The sequence below is a fragment of the Lissotriton helveticus genome, chromosome 9 (assembly GCF_964261635.1).
Source record: "Lissotriton helveticus chromosome 9, aLisHel1.1, whole genome shotgun sequence".
Lineage (NCBI taxonomy): Eukaryota > Metazoa > Chordata > Amphibia > Caudata > Salamandridae > Lissotriton > Lissotriton helveticus.
In genome coordinates, this window is record NC_136070.1 from 763712424 (window position 1) to 763727753 (window position 15330).

The following is a 15330-nucleotide window of genomic DNA, read 5'->3' on the forward strand; positions in this document are numbered from 1 at the left end:
AGCTCCGTGGTAATCGTTTTTCGGCAGAAAATGTATTTTATGGACTGTACCTAAAATGATTCAAAATGTCAATTGGATCGTGCCTCATGTTGAATAACCACTTTTTAAACCCTCACAGTGACCAAAATTGCCATTTTTACTGAGTTTTGCTTACTCAAAAGCTTTAATTTTGACCAATTTCACGCACAGAAATTACTTTAAACACATTTATTTTAGTTGAAAAAGTAATAATTCACATCCAACATGAATTTACAGCCAAAAGATTCAATGTTAAAATTTCATCAAAATTGACCATTTTGGGAACGTTCGAAAGCTCCGCGGTAATCGTTTTTCGGCAGAAAATTTATTTTTTGGACTGTACCTAAAATGATTCAAAATGTCAATTGGATCGTGCCTCATGTTGAATGACACTTTTTAAACTCTCACAGTGACTAAAATTGCCATTTTTACAGAGTTTTGCTTACTCAGAAGCTTTAATTTTGACCAATTTCACACCCAGAAATGACTTTAAAGACATTTTTTTTAGTTGATAAAGTAATAATTCACATCCAACAGCAATTTACAGCCAGAAGATTAAATGTTAAAATTTCATCGAAATTGACCATTTTGGGAACGTTCGACAGCTCCGCGGTCATCGTTTTTCGGAAGAAAATAGAATTTTTGGACTGTACCTACAATGATTCACAATGTTAATTGGATCGTGCCTCATGTTGAATAACCACTTTTTAAACTCTCACAGGGACCAAAATTGCCATTTTTACTGAGTTTTGCTTACTCAGAAGCTTCAATTTTGACCAATTTCAGGCACAGAAATGACTTTAAACACATTTATTTTAGTTGAAAAAGTAATAATTCACATCCAACATTAATTTACAGCCAAAAGATTCAATGTTAAAATTTCATCGAAATTGACCATTTTGGGAACGTTCGACAGCTCCGCGGTCATCGCTTTTCGGGAGAAAATTGATTTTTTGGACTGTACCTGAAATGATTCAAAATGTCAATTGGATTGTGCCTCACGTTGAATAACCACTTTTTAAACCCTCACAGGGACCAAAATTGCCATTTTTACAGAGTTTTGCTTACTCAGAAGCTTCAATTTTGACCAATGTCAGGCACAGAAATGACTTTAAACACATTGATTTTAGTTGAAAAAGTAATAATTCACATCCAACATTAATTTACAGCCAAAAAATTCAATGTTAAAATTTCATCGAAATTGACCATTTTGGGAACGTTCGACAGCTCCGCGGTAATCGTTTTTCGGCAGAAAATTGATTTTTTGGACTGTACCTAAAATGATTCAAAATGTCAATTGGATCTTGACTCATGTTGAATGACACTTTTTAAACTCTCACAGTGACCAAAATTGCCATTTTTACAGAGTTTTGCTTACTCAGAAGCTTCAATTTTGACCAATTTCAGGCACAGAAATGACTTTAAACACATTTATTGTAGTTGAAAAAGTAATAATTCACATCCAACATTAATTTACAGCCAAAAGATTCAATGTTAAAATTTCATCGAAATTTACCATTTTGGGAACGTTCGACAGCTCTGCGGTCATCGTTTTTCGGCAGAAAATTAATTTTTTGGACTGTACCTAAAATGATTCAAAATGTCAATTGGATCGTGAATCATGTTCAATAACCACTTTTTAAACCCTCACAGGGACCAAAATTGCCATTTTTACAGAGTTTTGCTTACTCAGAAGCTTTAATTTTGACCAATTTCAGGCACAAAAATGACTTCACATTTATTTTAGTTGAAAAAGTAATAATTCACATCCAACATTAATTTACAGCCAAAAGATTCAATTTTAAAATTTCATCGAAATTGACCATTTTGGGAACGTTCAACAGCTCCGCGGTAATCGTTTTTCGGCAGAAAATAGATTTTTTGGACTGTACCTAAAATGATTAAAAATGTCAATTGGATCGTGCCTCATGTTAAATAACCACTTTTTAAACTCTCACAGTGACCAAAATTGCCATTTTTACAGAGTTTTGCTTACTCAGAAGCTTCAATTTTGACCAATTTCAGGCACAGAAATGACTTTAAACACATTTATTGTAGTTGAAAAAGTAATAATTCACATCCAACATTAATTTACAGCCAAAAGATTCAAGGTTAAAATTTCATCGAAATTGACCATTTTGGGAATGTTCCACAGCTCTGCGGTCATCGTTTTTCGGCAGAAAATTAATTTTTTGGACTGTACCTAAAATGATTCAAAATGTCAATTGGATCATGCCTCATGTTGAATATCCACTTTTTAAACCCTCACAGGGAACAAAATTGCCATTTTTACAGAGTTTTGCTTACTCAGAAGCTTCAATTTTGACCAATTTCAGGCACAGAAATGACTTTAATCACATTTTTTGTAGTTGAAAAAGTAATAATTCATATCCAACATTAATTTACAGCCAGAAGATTAAATGTTAAAATTTCATCGAAATTGACCTTTTTGGGAACGTTCAACAGCTCCGCGGTAATCGTTTTTCGGCAGAAAATTGATCTTTTGGACTGTACCTAAAATGATTCAAAATGTCGATTGGATCGTGCCTCATGTTGAATAACCACTTTTTAAACTCTCACGTGACCAAAATTGCCATTTTTTCAGAGTTTTGCTTACTCAGAAGGTTCAATTTTGACCAATTTCAGGCACAGAAATGACTTTAAACACATTTATTTTAGTTGAAAAAGTAATAATTCACATCCAACATTAATTTACAGCCAAAAGATTCAATGTTAAAATTTCATCGAAATTGACCATTTTGGGAACGTTCGACAGCTCCGTGGTAATCGTTTTTCGGCAGAAAATTTATTTTATGGACTGTACCTAAAATGATTCAAAATGTCAATTGGATCGTGCCTCATGTTGAATAACCACTTTTTAAACCCTCACAGTGACCAAAATTGCCATTTTTACTGAGTTTTGCTTACTCAAAAGCTTTAATTTTGACCAATTTCAGGCACAGAAATGACTTTAAACACATTTATTGTAGTTGAAAAAGTAATCATTCACATCCAACAGTAATTTACAGGCAAAAGATTCAATGTTAAAATTTCATCGAAATTTACCATTTTGGGAACGTTCGACAGCTCTGCGGTCATCGTTTTTCGGCAGAAAATTAATTTTTTGGACTGTACCTAAAATGATTCAAAATGTCTAATGGATCGTGAATCATGTTCAATAACCACTTTTTAAACCCTCACAGGGACCAAAATTGTCATTTTTACAGAGTTTTGCTTACTCAGAAGCTTCAATTTTGACCAATTTCAGGCACAAAAATGACTTCACATTTATTTTAGTTGAAAAAGTAATAATTCACATCCAACATTAATTTACAGCCAAAAGATTCAATTTTAAAATTTCATCGAAATTGACCATTTTGGGAACGTTCAACAGCTCCGCGGTAATCGTTTTTCGGCAGAAAATAGATTTTTTGGACTGTACCTAAAATGATTAAAAATGTCAATTGGATCGTGCCTCATGTTAAATAACCACTTTTTAAACTCTCACAGTGACCAAAATTGCCATTTTTACAGAGTTTTGCTTACTCAGAAGCTTCAATTTTGACCAATTTCAGGCACAGAAATGACTTTAAAAACATTTATTTTAGTTGAAAAAGTAATAATTCACATCCAACATTAATTTACAGCCAAAAGATTCAATATTAAAATTTCATAGAAATTGACCATTTTGGGAACGTTCGACAGCTCCGCGGTCATCGTTTTTTGGCAGAAAATGGATTTTTTGGGCTGTACCTACAATGATTCAAAATGTCAATTGGATCGTGAATCATGTTGAATAACCACTTTTTAAACCCTCACAGGGACCAAAATTGCCATTTTTACAGAGTTTTGCTTACTCAGAAGCTTCAATTTTGACCAATTTCAGGCACAGAAATGACTTTAAAAACATTTATTTTAGTTGAAAAAGTAATAATTCACATCCAACATTAATTTACAGCCAAAAGATTCAATGTTAAAATTTCATAGAAATTGACCATTTTGGGAACGTTCGACAGCTCCGCGGTCATCGTTTTTCGGCAGAAAATTGTTTTTTGGACTGTACCTAAAATGATTCAAAATGTCAATTGGATCGTGCCTCATGTTGAATAACCACTTTTTAAACTCTCACAGTGACTAAAATTGCCATTTTTACAGAGTTTTGCTTACTCAGAAGCTTCAATTTTGACCAATTTCAGGCACAGAAATGACTTTAAACACATTTATTTTAGTTGATAAAGTAATAATTCACATCCAACAGCAATTTACAGCCAAAAGATTAAATGTTAAAATTTCATCTAAATTGACCATTTTGGGAACGTTCGACAGCTCCGCGGTAATCGTTTTTCGGCAGAAAATTGAATTTTTGGACTGTACCTACAATGATTCAAAATGTTTATTGGATCGTGCCTCATGTTGAATAACCACTTTTTAACCCCTCACAGGGACCAAAATTGCCATTTTTACAGAGTTTTGCTTACTCAGAAGCTTCAATTTTGACCACTTTCAGGCACAGAAATGACTTTAAACACATTTATTTTAGTTGAAAAAGTAATAATTCACATCCAACATTAATTTACAGCCAAAAGATTCAATGTTAAAATTTCATCGAAATTGACCATTTTGGGAACGTTCGACAGCTCCGCGGTCATCGCTTTTCGGGAGAAAATTGATTTTTTTGGACTGTACCTGAAATGATTCAAAATGTCAATTGGATCGTGCCTCATGTTGAATAACCACTTTTTAAACTCTCACAGTGACCAAAATTGCCATTTTTACAGAGTTTTGCTTACTCAGAAGCTTCAATTTTGGCCAATTTCAGGCACAGAAATGACTTTAAACACATTTATTTTAGTTGAAAAAGTAATAATTCACATCCAACATTCATTTACAGCCAAAAGATTTAATGTTAAAATTTCATCGAAATTGACCATTTTGGGAACGTTCGACAGCTCCGCGGTAATCGTTTTTCGGCAGAAAATTGATTTTTTGGACTGTACCTAAAATAATTCAAAATGTCAATTGGATCGTGCCTCATGTTGAATATCCACTTTTTAAACCCTCACAGGGAAAAAATTGCCATTTTTACAGAGTTTTGCTTACTCAGAAGCTTTAATTTTGACCAATTTCACGCCCAGAAATTACTTTAAACACATTTTTTTTAGTTGATAAAGTAATAATTCACATCCAACAGCAATTTACAGCCAGAAGATTAAATGTTTAAAATTTCATCGAAATTGACCATTTTGGGAACGTTCGACAGCTCCGCGGTCATCGTTTTTCGGAAGAAAATTTAATTTTTGGACTGTACCTACAATGATTCACAATGTTAATTGGATCGTGCCTCATGTTGAATAACTACTTTTTAAACCCTCACAGGGACCAAAATTGCCATTTTTACAGAGTTTTGCTTACTCAGAAGCTTCAATTTTGACCAATTTCAGGCACAGAAATGACTTTAAACACATTTATTTTAGTTGAAAAAGTAATAATTCACATCCAACAGCAATTTACAGCCAAAAGATTAAATGTTAAAATTTCATCGAAATTGACCATTTTGGGAACGTTCAACAGCTCCGCGGTCATCGTTTTTCGGCACAAAATTGAATTTTTGGACTGTACCTACAATGATTCAAAATGTCAATTGGATCGTGCCTCATGTTGAATAACCACTTTTTAAACTCTCACAGTGACCAAAATTGCCATTTTTACAGAGTTTTGCTTACTCAGAAGCTTCAATTTTGACCAATTTCAGGCACAGAAATGACTTTAAACACATTTATTGTAGTTGAAAAAGTAATAATTCACATCCAACATTAATTTACAGCCAGAAGATTAAATGTTAAAATTTCATCGAAATTGACCTTTTTGGGAACGTTCAACAGCTCCGCGGTAATCGTTTTTCGGCAGAAAATTGATCTTTTGGACTGTACCTAAAATGATTCAAAATGTCGATTGGATCGTGCCTCATGTTGAATAACCACTTTTTAAACTCTCACGTGACCAAAATTTGCCATTTTTACAGAGTTTTGCTTACTCAGAAGGTTCAATTTTTACAAATTTCAGGCACAGAAATGACTTTAAACACATTTTTTTTAGTTGATAAAGTAATAATTCACATCCAACAGCAATTTACAGCCAGAAGATTAAATGTTAAAATTTCATAGAAATTGACCATTTTGGGAACGTTCGACAGCTCCGCGGTCATCGTTTTTCAGAAGAAAATTAAATTTTTGGACTGTACCTACAATGATTCACAATGTCAATTGGATCGTGCCTCATGTTGAATAACCACTTTTTAAACCCTCACAGGGACCAAAATTGCCATTTTTACAGAGTTTTGCTTACTCAGAAGCTTCAATTTTGACAAATGTCAGGCACAGAAATGACTTTAAACACATTTATTTTAGTTAAAAAAGTAATAATTCACATCCAACATTAATTTACAGCCAAAAGATTCAATGTTAAAATTTCATCGAAATTGACCATTTTGGGAACGTTCGACAGCTCCGTGGTAATCGTGTTTTCGGCAGAAAATTGAATTTTTGGACTGTACCTACAATGATTCAAAATGTCAATTGGATCGTGCCTCATGTTGAATAACCACTTTTTAAACCCTCACAGGGGCCAAAATTGCCATTTTTACAGAGTTTTGCTTAATCAGAAGCTTCAATTTTGACCAATGTCAGGAACAGAAATGACTTTAAACACATTTATTTTAGTTGAAAAAGTAATAATTCACATCCAACCGCAATTTACAGCCAAAAGATTAAATGTTAAAATTTCATCGAAATTGACCATTTTGGGAACGTTCGACAGCTCCGCGGTCTTTGTTTTTCGGCAGAAAATTGATTTTTTGGGCTGTACCTACAATGATTCAAAATGTCAATTGGATCGTGAATCATGTTGAATAACCACTTTTTAAACCCTCACAGGGACAAACATTGCCATTTTTACAGAGTTTTGCTTACTCAGAATCTTCAATTTTGACCAATTTCAGGCACAGAAATGACTTTAAAAACATTTATTTTAGTTGAAAAAGTAATAATTCACATCCAACATTAATTTACAGCCAAAAGATTCAATGTTAAAATTTCATAGAAATTGACCATTTTGGGAACGTTCGACAGCTCCGAGGTCATCGTTTTTCGGCAGAAAATTGATTTTTTGGACTGTACCTAAAATGATTCAAAATGTCAATTGGATCGTGCCTCATGTTGAATAACCACTTTTTAAACTCTCACAGTGACCAAAATTGCTATTTTTACAGAGTTTTGCTTACTCAGAAGCTTCAATTTTGACCAATTTCAGGCACAGAAATGACTTTAAACACATTTATTTTAGTTGAAAAAGTAATAATTCACATCCAACATTAATTTACAGCCAAAAGATTCAATGTTAAAATTTCATCGAAATTGACCATTTTGGGAACGTTCAACAGCTCCGCGGTAATCGTTTTTCGGCAGAAAATGGATTTTTTGGACTGTACCTAAAATGATTCAAAATGTCAATTGGATCGTGCCTCATGTTGAATAACCACTTTTTAAACTCTCACAGTGACTAAAATTGCCATTTTTACAGAGTTTTGCTTACTCAGAAGCTTCAATTTTGACCAATTTCAGGCACAGAAATGACTTTAAACACATTTATTTTAGTTGATAAAGTAATAATTCACATCCAACAGCAATTTACAGCCAAAAGATTAAATGTTAAAATTTCATCTAAATTGACCATTTTGGGAACGTTCGACAGCTCCGCGGTAATCGTTTTTCGGCAGAAAATTGAATTTTTGGACTGTACCTACAATGATTCAAAATGTTTATTGGATCGTGCCTCATGTTGAATAACCACTTTTTAACCCCTCACAGGGACCAAAATTGCCATTTTTACAGAGTTTTGCTTACTCAGAAGCTTCAATTTTGACCACTTTCAGGCACAGAAATGACTTTAAACACATTTATTTTAGTTGAAAAAGTAATAATTCACATCCAACATTAATTTACAGCCAAAAGATTCAATGTTAAAATTTCATCGAAATTGACCATTTTGGGAACGTTCGACAGCTCCGCGGTCATCGCTTTTCGGGAGAAAATTGATTTTTTTGGACTGTACCTGAAATGATTCAAAATGTCAATTGGATCGTGCCTCATGTTGAATAACCACTTTTTAAACTCTCACAGTGACCAAAATTGCCATTTTTACAGAGTTTTGCTTACTCAGAAGCTTCAATTTTGGCCAATTTCAGGCACAGAAATGACTTTAAACACATTTATTTTAGTTGAAAAAGTAATAATTCACATCCAACATTCATTTACAGCCAAAAGATTTAATGTTAAAATTTCATCGAAATTGACCATTTTGGGAACGTTCGACAGCTCCGCGGTAATCGTTTTTCGGCAGAAAATTGATTTTTTGGACTGTACCTAAAATAATTCAAAATGTCAATTGGATCGTGCCTCATGTTGAATATCCACTTTTTAAACCCTCACAGGGAAAAAATTGCCATTTTTACAGAGTTTTGCTTACTCAGAAGCTTTAATTTTGACCAATTTCACGCCCAGAAATTACTTTAAACACATTTTTTTTAGTTGATAAAGTAATAATTCACATCCAACAGCAATTTACAGCCAGAAGATTAAATGTTTAAAATTTCATCGAAATTGACCATTTTGGGAACGTTCGACAGCTCCGCGGTCATCGTTTTTCGGAAGAAAATTTAATTTTTGGACTGTACCTACAATGATTCACAATGTTAATTGGATCGTGCCTCATGTTGAATAACTACTTTTTAAACCCTCACAGGGACCAAAATTGCCATTTTTACAGAGTTTTGCTTACTCAGAAGCTTCAATTTTGACCAATTTCAGGCACAGAAATGACTTTAAACACATTTATTTTAGTTGAAAAAGTAATAATTCACATCCAACAGCAATTTACAGCCAAAAGATTAAATGTTAAAATTTCATCGAAATTGACCATTTTGGGAACGTTCAACAGCTCCGCGGTCATCGTTTTTCGGCACAAAATTGAATTTTTGGACTGTACCTACAATGATTCAAAATGTCAATTGGATCGTGCCTCATGTTGAATAACCACTTTTTAAACTCTCACAGTGACCAAAATTGCCATTTTTACAGAGTTTTGCTTACTCAGAAGCTTCAATTTTGACCAATTTCAGGCACAGAAATGACTTTAAACACATTTATTGTAGTTGAAAAAGTAATAATTCACATCCAACATTAATTTACAGCCAGAAGATTAAATGTTAAAATTTCATCGAAATTGACCTTTTTGGGAACGTTCAACAGCTCCGCGGTAATCGTTTTTCGGCAGAAAATTGATCTTTTGGACTGTACCTAAAATGATTCAAAATGTCGATTGGATCGTGCCTCATGTTGAATAACCACTTTTTAAACTCTCACGTGACCAAAATTTGCCATTTTTACAGAGTTTTGCTTACTCAGAAGGTTCAATTTTTACAAATTTCAGGCACAGAAATGACTTTAAACACATTTTTTTTAGTTGATAAAGTAATAATTCACATCCAACAGCAATTTACAGCCAGAAGATTAAATGTTAAAATTTCATAGAAATTGACCATTTTGGGAACGTTCGACAGCTCCGCGGTCATCGTTTTTCAGAAGAAAATTAAATTTTTGGACTGTACCTACAATGATTCACAATGTCAATTGGATCGTGCCTCATGTTGAATAACCACTTTTTAAACCCTCACAGGGACCAAAATTGCCATTTTTACAGAGTTTTGCTTACTCAGAAGCTTCAATTTTGACAAATGTCAGGCACAGAAATGACTTTAAACACATTTATTTTAGTTAAAAAAGTAATAATTCACATCCAACATTAATTTACAGCCAAAAGATTCAATGTTAAAATTTCATCGAAATTGACCATTTTGGGAACGTTCGACAGCTCCGTGGTAATCGTGTTTTCGGCAGAAAATTGAATTTTTGGACTGTACCTACAATGATTCAAAATGTCAATTGGATCGTGCCTCATGTTGAATAACCACTTTTTAAACCCTCACAGGGGCCAAAATTGCCATTTTTACAGAGTTTTGCTTAATCAGAAGCTTCAATTTTGACCAATGTCAGGAACAGAAATGACTTTAAACACATTTATTTTAGTTGAAAAAGTAATAATTCACATCCAACCGCAATTTACAGCCAAAAGATTAAATGTTAAAATTTCATCGAAATTGACCATTTTGGGAACGTTCGACAGCTCCGCGGTCTTTGTTTTTCGGCAGAAAATTGATTTTTTGGGCTGTACCTACAATGATTCAAAATGTCAATTGGATCGTGAATCATGTTGAATAACCACTTTTTAAACCCTCACAGGGACAAACATTGCCATTTTTACAGAGTTTTGCTTACTCAGAATCTTCAATTTTGACCAATTTCAGGCACAGAAATGACTTTAAAAACATTTATTTTAGTTGAAAAAGTAATAATTCACATCCAACATTAATTTACAGCCAAAAGATTCAATGTTAAAATTTCATAGAAATTGACCATTTTGGGAACGTTCGACAGCTCCGAGGTCATCGTTTTTCGGCAGAAAATTGATTTTTTGGACTGTACCTAAAATGATTCAAAATGTCAATTGGATCGTGCCTCATGTTGAATAACCACTTTTTAAACTCTCACAGTGACCAAAATTGCTATTTTTACAGAGTTTTGCTTACTCAGAAGCTTCAATTTTGACCAATTTCAGGCACAGAAATGACTTTAAACACATTTATTTTAGTTGAAAAAGTAATAATTCACATCCAACATTAATTTACAGCCAAAAGATTCAATGTTAAAATTTCATCGAAATTGACCATTTTGGGAACGTTCAACAGCTCCGCGGTAATCGTTTTTCGGCAGAAAATGGATTTTTTGGACTGTACCTGAAATGATTCAAAATGTCAATTGGATCGGGCCTCATGTTGAATAACCACTTTTTAAACTCTCACAGTGACCAAAATTGCCATTTTTACAGAGTTTTGCTTACTCAGAAGCTTCAATTTTGACCAATGTCAGGCACAGAAATGACTTTAAACACATTTATTTTAGTTGAAAAAGTAATAATTCACATCCAACATTAATTTACAGCCAAAAGATTCAATGTTAAAATTTCATAGAAATTGACCATTTTGGGAACGTTCGACAGCTCCGCGGTCATCGTTTTTCGGCAGAAAATTGTTTTTTGGACTGTACCTAAAATGATTCAAAATGTCAATTGGATCGTGCCTCATGTTGAATAACCACTTTTTAAACTCTCACAGTGACTAAAATTGCCATTTTTACAGAGTTTTGCTTACTCAGAAGCTTCAATTTTGACCAATTTCAGGCACAGAAATGACTTTAAACACATTTATTTTAGTTGATAAAGTAATAATTCACATCCAACAGCAATTTACAGCCAAAAGATTAAATGTTAAAATTTCATCTAAATTGACCATTTTGGGAACGTTCGACAGCTCCGCGGTAATCGTTTTTCGGCAGAAAATTGAATTTTTGGACTGTACCTACAATGATTCAAAATGTTTATTGGATCGTGCCTCATGTTGAATAACCACTTTTTAACCCCTCACAGGGACCAAAATTGCCATTTTTACAGAGTTTTGCTTACTCAGAAGCTTCAATTTTGACCACTTTCAGGCACAGAAATGACTTTAAACACATTTATTTTAGTTGAAAAAGTAATAATTCACATCCAACATTAATTTACAGCCAAAAGATTCAATGTTAAAATTTCATCGAAATTGACCATTTTGGGAACGTTCGACAGCTCCGCGGTCATCGCTTTTCGGGAGAAAATTGATTTTTTTGGACTGTACCTGAAATGATTCAAAATGTCAATTGGATCGTGCCTCATGTTGAATAACCACTTTTTAAACTCTCACAGTGACCAAAATTGCCATTTTTACAGAGTTTTGCTTACTCAGAAGCTTCAATTTTGGCCAATTTCAGGCACAGAAATGACTTTAAACACATTTATTTTAGTTGAAAAAGTAATAATTCACATCCAACATTCATTTACAGCCAAAAGATTTAATGTTAAAATTTCATCGAAATTGACCATTTTGGGAACGTTCGACAGCTCCGCGGTAATCGTTTTTCGGCAGAAAATTGATTTTTTGGACTGTACCTAAAATAATTCAAAATGTCAATTGGATCGTGCCTCATGTTGAATATCCACTTTTTAAACCCTCACAGGGAAAAAATTGCCATTTTTACAGAGTTTTGCTTACTCAGAAGCTTTAATTTTGACCAATTTCACGCCCAGAAATTACTTTAAACACATTTTTTTTAGTTGATAAAGTAATAATTCACATCCAACAGCAATTTACAGCCAGAAGATTAAATGTTTAAAATTTCATCGAAATTGACCATTTTGGGAACGTTCGACAGCTCCGCGGTCATCGTTTTTCGGAAGAAAATTTAATTTTTGGACTGTACCTACAATGATTCACAATGTTAATTGGATCGTGCCTCATGTTGAATAACTACTTTTTAAACTCTCACAGGGACCAAAATTGCCATTTTTACAGAGTTTTGCTTACTCAGAAGCTTCAATTTTGACCAATTTCAGGCACAGAAATGACTTTAAACACATTTATTTTAGTTGAAAAAGTAATAATTCACATCCAACAGCAATTTACAGCCAAAAGATTAAATGTTAAAATTTCATCGAAATTGACCATTTTGGGAACGTTCAACAGCTCCGCGGTCATCGTTTTTCGGCACAAAATTGAATTTTTGGACTGTACCTACAATGATTCAAAATGTCAATTGGATCGTGCCTCATGTTGAATAACCACTTTTTAAACTCTCACAGTGACCAAAATTGCCATTTTTACAGAGTTTTGCTTACTCAGAAGCTTCAATTTTGACCAATTTCAGGCACAGAAATGACTTTAAACACATTTATTGTAGTTGAAAAAGTAATAATTCACATCCAACATTAATTTACAGCCAGAAGATTAAATGTTAAAATTTCATCGAAATTGACCTTTTTGGGAACGTTCAACAGCTCCGCGGTAATCGTTTTTCGGCAGAAAATTGATCTTTTGGACTGTACCTAAAATGATTCAAAATGTCGATTGGATCGTGCCTCATGTTGAATAACCACTTTTTAAACTCTCACGTGACCAAAATTTGCCATTTTTACAGAGTTTTGCTTACTCAGAAGGTTCAATTTTTACAAATTTCAGGCACAGAAATGACTTTAAACACATTTTTTTTAGTTGATAAAGTAATAATTCACATCCAACAGCAATTTACAGCCAGAAGATTAAATGTTAAAATTTCATAGAAATTGACCATTTTGGGAACGTTCGACAGCTCCGCGGTCATCGTTTTTCAGAAGAAAATTGAATTTTTGGACTGTACCTACAATGATTCACAATGTCAATTGGATCGTGCCTCATGTTGAATAACCACTTTTTAAACCCTCACAGGGACCAAAATTGCCATTTTTACAGAGTTTTGCTTACTCAGAAGCTTCAATTTTGACAAATGTCAGGCACAGAAATGACTTTAAACACATTTATTTTAGTTAAAAAAGTAATAATTCACATCCAACATTAATTTACAGCCAAAAGATTCAATGTTAAAATTTCATCGAAATTGACCATTTTGGGAACGTTCGACAGCTCCGTGGTAATCGTGTTTTCGGCAGAAAATTGAATTTTTGGACTGTACCTACAATGATTCAAAATGTCAATTGGATCGTGCCTCATGTTGAATAACCACTTTTTAAACCCTCACAGGGGCCAAAATTGCCATTTTTACAGAGTTTTGCTTAATCAGAAGCTTCAATTTTGACCAATGTCAGGAACAGAAATGACTTTAAACACATTTATTTTAGTTGAAAAAGTAATAATTCACATCCAACCGCAATTTACAGCCAAAAGATTAAATGTTAAAATTTCATCGAAATTGACCATTTTGGGAACGTTCGACAGCTCCGCGGTCTTTGTTTTTCGGCAGAAAATTGATTTTTTGGGCTGTACCTACAATGATTCAAAATGTCAATTGGATCGTGAATCATGTTGAATAACCACTTTTTAAACCCTCACAGGGACAAACATTGCCATTTTTACAGAGTTTTGCTTACTCAGAATCTTCAATTTTGACCAATTTCAGGCACAGAAATGACTTTAAAAACATTTATTTTAGTTGAAAAAGTAATAATTCACATCCAACATTAATTTACAGCCAAAAGATTCAATGTTAAAATTTCATAGAAATTGACCATTTTGGGAACGTTCGACAGCTCCGAGGTCATCGTTTTTCGGCAGAAAATTGATTTTTTGGACTGTACCTAAAATGATTCAAAATGTCAATTGGATCGTGCCTCATGTTGAATAACCACTTTTTAAACTCTCACAGTGACCAAAATTGCTATTTTTACAGAGTTTTGCTTACTCAGAAGCTTCAATTTTGACCAATTTCAGGCACAGAAATGACTTTAAACACATTTATTTTAGTTGAAAAAGTAATAATTCACATCCAACATTAATTTACAGCCAAAAGATTCAATGTTAAAATTTCATCGAAATTGACCATTTTGGGAACGTTCAACAGCTCCGCGGTAATCGTTTTTCGGCAGAAAATGGATTTTTTGGACTGTACCTGAAATGATTCAAAATGTCAATTGGATCGGGCCTCATGTTGAATAACCACTTTTTAAACTCTCACAGTGACCAAAATTGCCATTTTTACAGAGTTTTGCTTACTCAGAAGTTTCAATTTTGACCAATTTCAGGCACAGAAATGACTTTAAACACATTTATTTTAGTTGAAAAAGTAATAATTCACATCCAACATTAATTTACAGCCAAAAGATTCAATGTTAAAATTTCATCGAAATTGACCATTTTGGGAACGTTCGACAGCTCCGCGGTCATCGCTTTTCGGGAGAAAATTGATTTTTTGGACTGTACCTGAAATGATTCAAAATGTCAATTGGATCGTTTCTCATGTTGAATAACCACTTTTTAAACTCTTACTGTGACCAAAATTGCCATTTTTACAGAGTTTTGCTTACTCAGAAGCTTCAATTTTGACCAATGTCAGGCACAGAAATGACTTTAAACACATTTATTTTAGTTGAAAAAGTAATAATTCACATCCAACATTAATTTACAGCCAAAAGATTCAATGTTAAAATTTCATCGAAATTGACCATTTTGGGAACGTTCGACAGCTCCGCGGTCATCGTTTTTAGGCAGAAAATTGATTTTTTTGGACTGTACCTAAAATGATTCAAAATGTCAATTAGATCGTGCCTCATGTTGAATAA